The sequence below is a fragment of the Condylostylus longicornis genome, unplaced genomic scaffold (genome assembly GCF_029603195.1).
Source record: "Condylostylus longicornis isolate FDR11 unplaced genomic scaffold, ASM2960319v2 ptg000225l, whole genome shotgun sequence".
In the NCBI taxonomy this organism is placed as follows: Eukaryota; Metazoa; Arthropoda; class Insecta; order Diptera; family Dolichopodidae; genus Condylostylus; species Condylostylus longicornis.
In genome coordinates this window covers 265000-277239 of record NW_026578192.1, presented here as the reverse complement: position 1 = coordinate 277239, position 12240 = coordinate 265000, and the positions used below count along the sequence as shown (strand labels likewise).

The 12240-nt window shown below is 25.2% G+C and overlaps 1 protein-coding gene across 1 annotated transcript in view; it reads right to left on the bottom strand.

The window, feature by feature from the left end:
• LOC129616484 (uncharacterized) overlaps positions 1-12240 on the bottom strand; it is a 112806-nt gene that overhangs the window by 55159 nt on the left and 45407 nt on the right. The gene's annotated exons all lie outside the window — the stretch shown is intronic.

Genomic DNA, 12240 nt, shown 5'->3' with positions numbered 1-12240 from the left:
AGAAATGACTTCACGGTTCAGAGGTTTAAAAAAAAAGAATGTTTTCCTGTTTTCCAGTTCTTCACATTACAAAAATGAAAGGAAAAATGGCCAGAAAGAATGAAAACGCAATTTAATTTTTTTTTTTCATTCGTTCTTTCACTGAAATTTTTGGACATTTGAAATTTTAACAGTTAAACGTTGAAAGGTCCAAAAAAAAATATGTGTACATACCATTACGAAAATATTTTTTTTTGTTTTCTAAAGTAATTTTTCAACAATGTTTTTTTATTTCTTTGTTTTTCATTATTTGTCATTTTCATGTTGTTTTTTTTATTTTTATCCTTCAATTCAAAGCAATGAAATCCTTTTCCATTTGTTTTCATTTGTTGTTTTTTGTTTTTGAAAATTTTCAGTTTACTGGTGTTGGATTGTAAAAAAAAAAAATTTTTTTTGTTGAAATATAAGAGTTTTTATTCCTTATTTAAAGTTAGTTATGCGAACTGGTTGAAAAAACTTTAAATAAATTATAAATAGTTTAAGGAAAACAAGAGTCAGAAGAGAAAAAAAAATCGAAATACCCTTGAATTGGGTATTTTTCTTAAAAAAAAAAACCAAAAAATAGAAGAAAAGTGTAGAAATAAAAAATGGCAATCAAAAAGATAAATGATGGTTTATAATCGAAAGTCAAAAAGGATTATAAATGTTTTGTAATTCGAAATTTTGTTTTCATTTTAATGGAATGTTTTCCAGAGATTATCTAAACAGATAAATTCAGTTAATATGCAAGATGATCGACCAGATTGTATAGTTGAGAAAAAAAAGAGGAAGTGGAAGAGAAAATATTTTCGCTTTAAATTTTAAAGTTGTGTAATTTAATTGGAGAATTTTCTTTTTATGTCTTTAGAGCCATGAATAAATGAAAACATGTAAAAAATTTTTCTATATTTTGAAACACACCGATGGATGGTCATATTTAAAGTTAAATTTTTGCGCTCTTCACTTCAAATTATAACGCGAATCAGTTTTAATTAATAAAATTAATCAATAATTTTTTCCCATATAGACGTTTTCTTTAAATGACATGCCATTGATAAATGATGAATTTTTCAATAAAATGCAAATTACAAAATTTCAAATAAGTGCCACTAAAACAATTTGTAAATTTTCTTTTTCCAAAATTTTTGTCACAATCAAATAATATTTGAACATCAATGGGTAATGGAACAAAATACCAAAAAAAAAATTAAATATTCTTTTATAGAAATATTCCCTGATAATGGCAATTTTAAGAATTCAAATTGAAAATCTAACTAAAAATCATATAGTTTTCACATTTTTAATATTATTTATGGTAATAATTCTCTTACATAACAAAAAAATATTAATTTTAAATCCACTATAAGCCTTGCGAGCTATATTATATACAAACGTATTTGTTTTCTCAATTTCCGAAATAGCTACATATTTCAAAATACTTACATTATATAAGTTAGACAAATGCGTTAATATTTCTATTTGAAAATGTTTGATAAACCTCATCGTCATCATGACATAAAAGTCAACCTATTCTTGTATATACATATATACATATATGTCTATACAATTTAAAAATCATCGTTACTCTGATGACATTTTATCACTTTTTCAAAAATATATAACATTGAACATCATTTGCAATACCTTAAAAATTTCCATTTAATTCAAAATATTTTTGTGAAACAATATGTGACAAAATATAAAAAAAAAATTATTTCTCATTTTATTTTTTGTTATTTTGTCTTATTATACGCAATTTTGCACAATTGAGATTTTCCCATTTTAGAAAAAAATGGAAAATTTTTTTTTTGTAGCATTTTTCAGTTGGTCTCATTGTCAGTGATAAAATATTGAATATATTGCACGAATAAATCAAAGAATTGAAGGCTCTTACAAATTAAGAGAAAATTATAAAAATATTAAAAAAACGAAAAATTGCATATATTTAGGGGTTGTAAAAAGTTAAATTACTTCATTTAGTGGCATTTTTCAATAAGATTTGCTTAAATGCTCTCAAATATTCAAAGTTAACTTTGAAACTTCATTTAGTTACCAAATGATCTACTTCGGAATTCAGGTGAATTTCGAATTTCAATTCACACAAACAACATACAAAATATATCCATATATGTATAATAAATTGAATTTTAATGTATTCCACATCTATAATTTATAATATCAATTTTAATTAAAATTTTGAATTAACATATCCTTCCTTTAGATAATAAAAATAAGAAGTGCAATTTGTATTACGATTAAATATTTTACATAAAAATGCCTCTCTATAATTTGCTCACACACTTTTTTTTTTGCATACACAATTTTTATTTCATTTATTTTCATATTCAAAACTCTTCTCTCTAAGTTCCATATTCCCCAAATTATAAGATTGTGGAAAATATTAAAGAGACAAAATAACATCAAAATGGAAAAAAAACTTCTCACTCTTAAAACTCAGTTTCTCTGAATATATCTCTGGAGAAGGGTGGAAACATGCAGTAAAAAATTGAAAAATATTTTTGTATTATGGTTTGTACTTCATGTAATTTTTCTTTTGTTGTTGGCTTATAATTTTTGTATTTTTGATGGATTATTCATGAATTTTCTAAATTTTCCGTTCCATTTCAAAAGTCACAAAAGGGAAATAAATGTACGTAATAAGTAAATGCATACGTTATCTTATGTATGTATGTAGGCATGTACATATATACACAAAGTGTTATTTATAAATGAATGAATAATGAAAAAGTGAATGAAATTCAAAATGAAAATGAAATAAAATCAGAAAGAGTAGAACTAGTGACGTTTTATGAAAAAGAAGATTTCAACTGTATGTAATTTTCTCTAAAGCTTAGAATTGTTTATGAAGATAAAGGTGACCGCAACAAATGAAGGATTCGAAATTAAATAATAGTTGAGTATAAGTCGGATTTTTTCTTGAAAATCCTGTTTTTAATGCCGAAATCTTTAAAGTTAGGAAAATTTTCACTTTGTAATTACCTCATTTAACACTTAGGTCAAACATTTTAGACTTAAGACAAAAACCTAATTACAAATCTAACGTTAACTTGACTTATTCGCATGTAAAATATTAACCATTGAATAAAAGCAAGCAGATTCTAGATGACCATATTTAACAGGACTACCTTAACTTCATCTTAACTCTTGAAACTTACTCTAATAATTAATTAAACAACTTTTGAAATGAGAATATAACTTCCTAAATATAATATAATATAAAAATGATAATATAACTTGACTAAATATAACTCCCTCAAACATAGTAACAAAAAACTTAAGCTTAAGTTTTGGCAAAAAATTACGTACTTTAAAATTCGAAGAAAGTGTTTTATTTCTATTAGCGCACTTGCAATAAATCATGGGAAAAATAAAAAGTATTCAAAAATTATGATTGTAATAAAATTATTAATGATTAATATAGGAAAGCTGTGATATAGCAATGTTATCTATTCGTCTCGTTGTAAGATTCAGCAGCGTTACACTTATAACAACATTAATCATATATTTGCAACAATTGTCGACAAGAGTTATAAAAACAGTTTTATAAAATTAATTTATAAGAATAAGACGCTTCCAAACCTGAAATTTTTATTGGGAATATTAAAAGAGTCTTATAAAACCATTTCCCAAATTTAGAGCACTTAAATGTTTGCGTTGGTAAATAACAAAAATCATTTCTAGTTGGCAATCCCATTATATTATATTATTCATATTAGACATACGTGTTATAAAAAAGAATTCTAAGTACAATATGAAATTTTAGAATTTCTGCAAATGACTTATAACAGCTATACTTATATATGAATTTTAAGTGTAACTGAAAAAAAAAAAAAGATATAACCATTATACAACTGCTTGTATGCCCAACATTATTATGTACATGCATACAACTATATAAATTCTATTAGTTTATATATACCGATATGGACTAGAAACAGTTTCTGGGTTAAATTTCATAATATTTATATGCAAATTTGATTATAGCATTTATACAACTCACTGAATAAGAAAATGTATGATTGGTAATTTCTGATTTTAAATTCAAAACTCATAAATATTCCAATGAAACATTTTGAAAATTATAATAAATTTTATTAAATTAGTAAGGGATTAATATAAATGTTTAAATATTTTTAGCATTAAAGTGATTTATCAAATCAAGAGCAAAAAGTTTTGCATGTTTCTTTCAAATTGTGCTAGAAAAATTATTGTGCATCATTTTATGTTAACAACTTGAACTTTATTGAACATGTTCATGTAAAATCATTAAATTTAATGGAATTTGAATGCTTGACTTGGGGGAATTACCTCAATCTAATCTAAGTTAACATTCATACACATAATTACTCGGACTATTTCTCTAAGATAAAAAGAGTAGTTCAAATTAAAGAAATTCCACCACCGTTTGTTTAGCGACATCTCTTGCAATTATGGATTTGATTCGCAGGTATTAATTACAAAAATTTTATATCTATCGTATAATACAAGCCTACAATTTTTACAAGGGCTAAAATATCCGAATTTCAGTCAGCTGTCTACCGTCCTTCCAATTTAAATTGAATATATAATACATATAATCAACTCCTTTCTATTCCAACCAGTTTCCAATTTTAATTCGATTGAATTAACAATTTACGTAATACAGGATTACGTCAATATTGAAACCATGGTCGTTATACAACAAACCAAACTAAAGCAATTTCTTGATTTAAAAATTTTGACTCTCGGTTAAGTTAAAGAGATTAATAATTTTTGCTACTCACTTTCAATTTGACAGAAACTTTTTTTTTATGGTTGCTTATTTCATTTTATGTCTCTTATAAATTTTATTCTCTGTACCAGTTCTCACGTAAAAAACAAAAAAAAACAAAAATCATGTTGTTTTTCCATTTTAATTTTTTTGTATTTTTTCTTCCTGTTGTTATTGTTATTATTCCATTCTACATACATAATAAATTTTTTTACGAAGTATATTTTATTTATGACAAGGAGGGTATTGTAAAATTTCAGATTTTTCAGATTTTATAACAGAATGAAGTTCCTAAGGTCAAATTGAGAAAAAAATAAATTTGCTTTGTTGCCTTACACAAATTTCATTGCTTAATAAATTAAATTGATTCTAAGTCTGCATTCTAGAATTTGAAAACCAAATTTTAAATAGACCCGCGATATTATTAATTTGAATTACCAGGTATCACTAAACTTGTTGCATTTTTAGTTCACACATGTGCACTTATCATTTTGTGCTTTAGACAATAAAGTATAGGTGATTTAACAGTGAACATCTATAATTTGATTTAACAACAAGTCCAATTTAATTAGCGTGCATGTCATCGCAATTAGAAAATAATATTCATCATAACACAATTCGGCAGTTATAGGACCTTGTAACCTTAATTTAAATAGTATTAAAATATTATACCAAATTCAACTTCAGACTATAGACGGAAACAATATTTTCGTAAATATTTGCTTGTAATTAAAATAAAAATATCTGTCATACCAAATAAAAACACAGGCGGTCGACAATGTAATGACCTCATCATGATATCACATTTTTTTTTTTCAAACACTTTGGTTGCGAATAAATTATTCAACAATAATGGAGGATTAATGCACTTGATGTGTCAATGTTTGTTTTCCTTATGTTTTATTATTATACATTTTTTTATTGTTATTATTTCATGTTGTGTTGTTCTTGTTTTCCTCTGTTATTATTACCATTGTTATTTTTTATTGTTTTATTATTATTTTGTTATGGAGTGAACACAAGAAAAAAAAGGATAATAATTGATTATGTGATAATATTCTAGATAATTGACATAGAAAAAAGGAATAATATGTTTATTAAAATTATGTACACATACAACAATACAATGTACATAAAACGCTTTTACTTATAATATACAGAGATACTCAAAAATGAACAGAATATTTAAAAGATTAAGTAAACTAAAATTAGGGCAATATCCAGAAAGCAAAATAATCGGTAAATCGCTTAATTCAGCAATAGAACTAGTGCAGTTAAATAAGTCAAATTAATATTGGATTTGTGTTCATTAATTTCTATAATTTATTTTAATTATTAAAGAAAAATTAAATAAATTTTATTATTTAAAAAATTAATTTGAAGCTGAAATTTTTCTACTAAAGTAATTCTGTAGAATATTGAATCAACCTGTACACTATTTGCATTATTGTTGGAGCTTCTGTATATATATAATGTATATGTACATGTATGCACATTTAAATTATATGTCACTTTTTACATGTACGCGTGTATACGCATAATGCACCAATAATTTATAATACATAATAAAAATGAATATTTAAGTTTCAAATTGAATTTTCGAATTGAAAATGATTTGAATAATAAATTAAATAAACATGAAAATCTGTACATGTATATGCATGTGTGTGCAAAACTTTAAAATACAAAATATTAGGATGGGCCATCTAGATTTTTCTTTCACCGTAAATATTGCCTTAATATTTTCAGCAGACTAAATATAAAGGCAATATTTACTCATCTAAATATTATAAAAATATAATTGTATGTAAGAACTCGTTTATTTTATCAAGCCAAGAGTAGGAGCAATTCAACTCGTGCCATATTATTACATTAAAACTTACTAAGGTCAGAGGAACGGTGGTTTTCCGGGATTGTGGCCGGACAACTAGTTTCTGAGAGATCATGATTACAAGCGATTTATGAAGATTATATGAATGGGCAAGAATCAGGTGAGAATTCTCACCGGCATCACGGCAGACTAAGATGGTACTCCAGTAGCATGAGCCTGAAAATTGAACACACTTGCAGATTCTGCGGTAGAATTCTCTCACTCACATTAGTACGATGACAAATTCACGGTCTTCTGAACTTCACAAGTTGTTCGAGCTTATCAGGGCGGTGAATGCCAAGCGGGTGATCTAATTAATTTGCTTGGTAGAGGGGGGTAGAAATATAAACGTTGCTGCGGTGCACTATTACCCCTATTGTATTTTCTTAACCCTTAATATTACAATATTAAAATATTTTACATTCCGTCAAAATTTTAATTTGTTACTAAGAATTTGCTATTTTACGCCCTCTAATATTATTAGTATACATAAGTATATTGTTATCATTGGCAACAATACTGCTGTGTCAGTAATGCTGAAAGATTTTACCTGCTTTTTCAGGTAATAAGTATTCAAATAAAGTTAATGTATAAAACAAGTTCTTCTTCTAGAATTTTATGAAATCAAAACAATGGCCCACCCCACATCGTAAATATATAAAAATTATGCTCACTCTTATAGATGGATGTATGTATAGAGGTATTTTTAAAATAATAAGCAAATATAAATGAAAATTATGAATATACTGCAATAATGAATGAAATGGTGACATTTCAAAAAGGATTTTATTTTTTGATAATCAATTACTCAATTAAAATTATTACATATATTTGCTTTTCAATTCAATAGATGTTAGATCTTTTAAGTTAATTTATTATGGTTATATAATTAAAAAAAATTGACATAAAATTTCAACATAAATTTTGTCTATATTATTTCGAAAACAATAAAAAACATTTAATCTTTGATTTTTATGATATCGTAAATTAAATTCCTTTTTCTCTATTTTATGTAATCATTTTAAATTTATTCAAAAAATAGGCTTTTGTGATATTTTTTAAAAATAATTAAAGATCAAAAAATTCATGTTTCACTTATACACCACACCAAATAAACATCAATTAACCCTTAAGTTCCCATTATATTTTTAAATTTCTATTACGATCAATTTTATTCTAATTTTGTTTGAAGTTACAACCAATGAATTTTTTATTTTTTTATTCTAAATTTTATATTTTGGATCACAATTAACTAAACCACCGTTAACTAGTTATTCCATTTAACTTAAGATAGGCCAATATCGTAAAATTTAATTTTTGTCGTAATAGTGTTATAAGGTTAAACTTGGAGTTGTTCAACTGAAATCACCCTTAAAAATTTCAATATTTGTTTAGAATCTTGTAGTTGAATTAATTTAAACATCAATTTAATTTTTACTACACACAACATTTTGCAGCTAAACTTACTTTTGTTTTTGATTTAATAAAACTCATTAAGTTCCTTGCTAATTTTAACCAATTAAAATACGATAAATATGGCATGACTACCATAAATATGGGCGCATATAGGTAGCTATAATTACTGCCATTAATAAAAATTGAAAAACTATAAAAATATAAAAGTTTCAACTTATAAAAAATTAAACTACACATTTTGGTTTATTTCTGTGTTATTTCTGTCTCCCATTTACTTTTTTTTTCTGTTGGTAATTCTTTTAATGATTACGATAACACCTCAACAACAATTCCTGTCCAATAATAATCTCTTGTAACAAATTGGATTAATGTTAGCATGTATATTCACAATATGTGAATGCACATTTAATAGCCTTTCATGTCATTTGGTAAATTGAGTAGTGTAAATTTACTGTAATTACATAGGTAATAAAAATGCACTTAAAATATCAGTGAACCACATAACAAAATAGCGAATTAAAATAAAACGAATCATATCGTAAATTTTTTTTGTTTTTTTTTTTTGAAACAAAGTTGAAAATTTATACAATAAATTCCTTTTTTAATGGCTTTGAAGATATGAAAAAAAAAAATTTATTTAAGTAAGTTCTTAAAACAAATTTAAAATGTGTAATTAAATTTCGTTAATAAAAGTAAAAATTATCCATTAAATGACGACAATGTTCAGGCAGTCTACAATATTCTGTGTAGAATAATTGTGCTCAGTGCTGAGCAGTATACAGTGGACAGGGTTAAAATCGATAAAAGTATAAAACAGTAAAATCGCTAAAAAATAGCTAGTACTCCTTATTCGAAAATCTCTATTTAGTCAACAAATTTTTTTGGCGAAAGCACGACTCTTATTCTAGAACTATCTAGATATTGTAATGAAATCGCTGCACAAAGAAGTAATACTTCAAAAATTATAAAGGTCCAATCATATTTTTATCTTGTTTGAGAATAGAACAAAAAAATACAGACTTCTTACACTATAAAAACTCAGTTTTTAATTTCCTCTAAAAAGTCCACTTTGCAATTATTTTCCGAAAATAAAAATTTATTAAATTATAAATTAAGTAAGTACTCAAATTTGCCATACGAAATATTTTAAAACAAAAATTTTCTTCCTTAGTAGTTTGAGCTCTATCGAAAGTGCCGCGTCATAGTACGAACTATAGGATGTATGTACCGCAGACGTATTCGTCTGTGTTTTGTACGATCATAACCAAAAGAAGTCCTAAGCACAACCTTTGCGGTAGCATTGATTTTACTTACTTAATTTATTCTCAATTTATATGACGCTTAATATCGACTCGCTGTGCACCTATGTTGTATACGTTTGAATTTGACTGTTTATTTCTTAATTTATCTATTAATCTTAAATTTTTATTACTAATGTTATCTTTTTCTCTCTTTCTCCCTTTACCTACCCTTTCCATCTATAAATGATGACGATTTTAATTATGATTACTGATAACCACATTTGTTAGCTAAGTGATTTTTATTTACCATACTAGATGCTTGTGCTAAGCATTAATCTGATATATGTATATAAAATTGAATCCAATATTAAAGCAACTAGAATTTTGTATAATTTCACATTCCATGCTATTTTAATTCATAATTCCCATAATTGCTTTCAAACTTATCCACAATTGCAAGAAGGGTTTTTTTTTGGTTCCTACCACTATACAAGCATTTAATTTCGTTTGTTTGTAAAATTGTCACTTATTTTTAGTAAAAATATTTTCACAAAAATTTTCTTAAATGAAATATTATTCATAAAACGTTTAGAACTTCAATTTTAATAATTTAAACTAAATTACGATAAAGTGGGCTGAAAAAAAAAATTACATTGCAATTAAAAATTTACAAAAAAAACAAAAACTATGGACAAAAACTTTAATTTTCTTTTATTTCAAAAAAAAAAAAACTCAGGATTTAGATGTTGAAAATCAACAAAATCAAATTTAAATCCAATATAATCCTTAAATTTCCTTCTTTATATCCTTTTCAAAAAAAACTAAATATAGGAAAAAAAAATAATAAATAAACTGCTCTACAAAACTGGATTACTGGTGTTCCATTTTTTTTTCTCTCATTTCTAAAGTTACTTTGTAAAAATGAAAATGAAAAGAAAAAAATTCAAATAGGAAATAAAAAATTCTGAAAGTAAAAAAACGAAACAAAACTAAGGAAAATCTCATTTTAAACCAATCAAAAATCTCAATATCCTTTTCTATATAAAGATGCAATCAATTTCCGATCCAAAAATAATAATAAGCAAAAAATGGAAAAAAATCAAAATGAGAAAAAAAAATTCAAATAAAAATTATCTTAAATACCTTTCCCCCCCCCCTCCCCCCTTCTTTAGTCCTTTCATATTTAAAATATAATAAAAAAAAACAGAGGAAGCAAAACAAGAACCAGAAATATAAAAATTCTTTATTTATATACAAAATATCCCCCCCACTCCATATTGAAGTCCTTTTTTTTTCTTCGTTGTGTAACCTGGTCTGCAGAATAAGAGAATGAGAGAAAAAAAAAATGATTTTTTTTTTTTGCCTTGTTTTATCAATTTAAAAAATCTATAAAATGTAATTTTGGTAGTAATAAAAAAGTAAGATAAAGTATTGGAAATGTTCCGCTCTAATATTTTTATACAAAATACAAAAAATAATGAGAATGTAAGGGAATAAAATTTTAGCATTCCCTTACATACGAGTAGTTTTGATTTTTATATGAGAACCCCTTTAAATCGAAGAAATATTTTTGCATCAAACACAATCGGAAAATATTGTCCTTTAAAATTCACACTACCCAAATTCTATAAAAAAAAAATTTTAATAAATCCCTAAAGAAAATTTTAATTTTAACCCTAATGAAACTTTCAATAGATCCTATTTTTTTCTTTTTTACAAATAACACAAATCTAATATCAAAAATTATCTTAAAAAACTATATTATACAAGAAACTTGTACTAAACTTCCATCTTGTCAAACACGTATGAATATTTAATATTATCGAACATGTTTGATTGCTTTTACTTATCAAAATGTACTCGTCAAACATTCAGATAATTTTATCGATAATCATGATACCAGATTTAATTTAATATATGTACATATAATTAATTATAAATAAAACCAAACCCTTATTGCTACAAGAGGCAACAATATCATATTTACTTTACAACATAGAAAAAGGAAAATCCGTTATACGACAATTAAACTTCCATTTAAATTTTCATAAAACATAAATGTTATTCAAACAAAAAAATGCTGCTTAATTCAAATAAAAAATCCCTAAAAATCATTTTTTATAAATTTCAAATCATACACAACGGTAATTTGATCCTTTCATTTTCCGAAAATATACGTGAAAGAACGTTAACGTTAAAACAGAATTATCAAAACGATAGCAGAGAATATAAAACAAAACGGAGAAGGAAAACGTTTGGATAATAGGAAAAATGGCAATAACAGGAAATCAAAAATAGGTCATTTGGATTCACAATAACCACCCATTCATTCAATCAGAACCCCATAATAACCCACCACAATCGTCTCATTTCGATTTTTCAACATTTTTCGTTGTTTTTTTTTCATTACATTTTTATCACAATCACACGGGCACACATATAATAATATGGATATTAAGAGTTTGAGTCCCTACATACCATTTGTATTGTTAAAAAAAAAAATATCTTTAGATCTTAAAATATTCAGAATTTCTCATGTTTCATCTCCATTTATAGTATACATAGATGGCAGTAGACGTTGTGTATTCATTTTCGACATTTCATTTTCATTTTTTTTTATTCCTTGCGGCAAATTTTTCTTTTCTTACCTTTTCTTAAGATTCTCAATGTACAATATTTTGTAATATAAACTTTATGGTATTGTAACAATTTCCAGGTAAAAAATTGTTATACATATATATAGAAGGTTACAGTTAAATACAAAATGAACAAAATGTGGTGGGATGAAAGCAATGATCAAAGTATGGTGGTGGAATGAACGGTGGTGGGCAAGAGACGAATAGGTTTTTTTTTTGATTCTAATATTCTGATAACTTTCTTTCTTTTTTTGTTAGTTTGTTGTTTTTCATATGTCTGAAGGATCT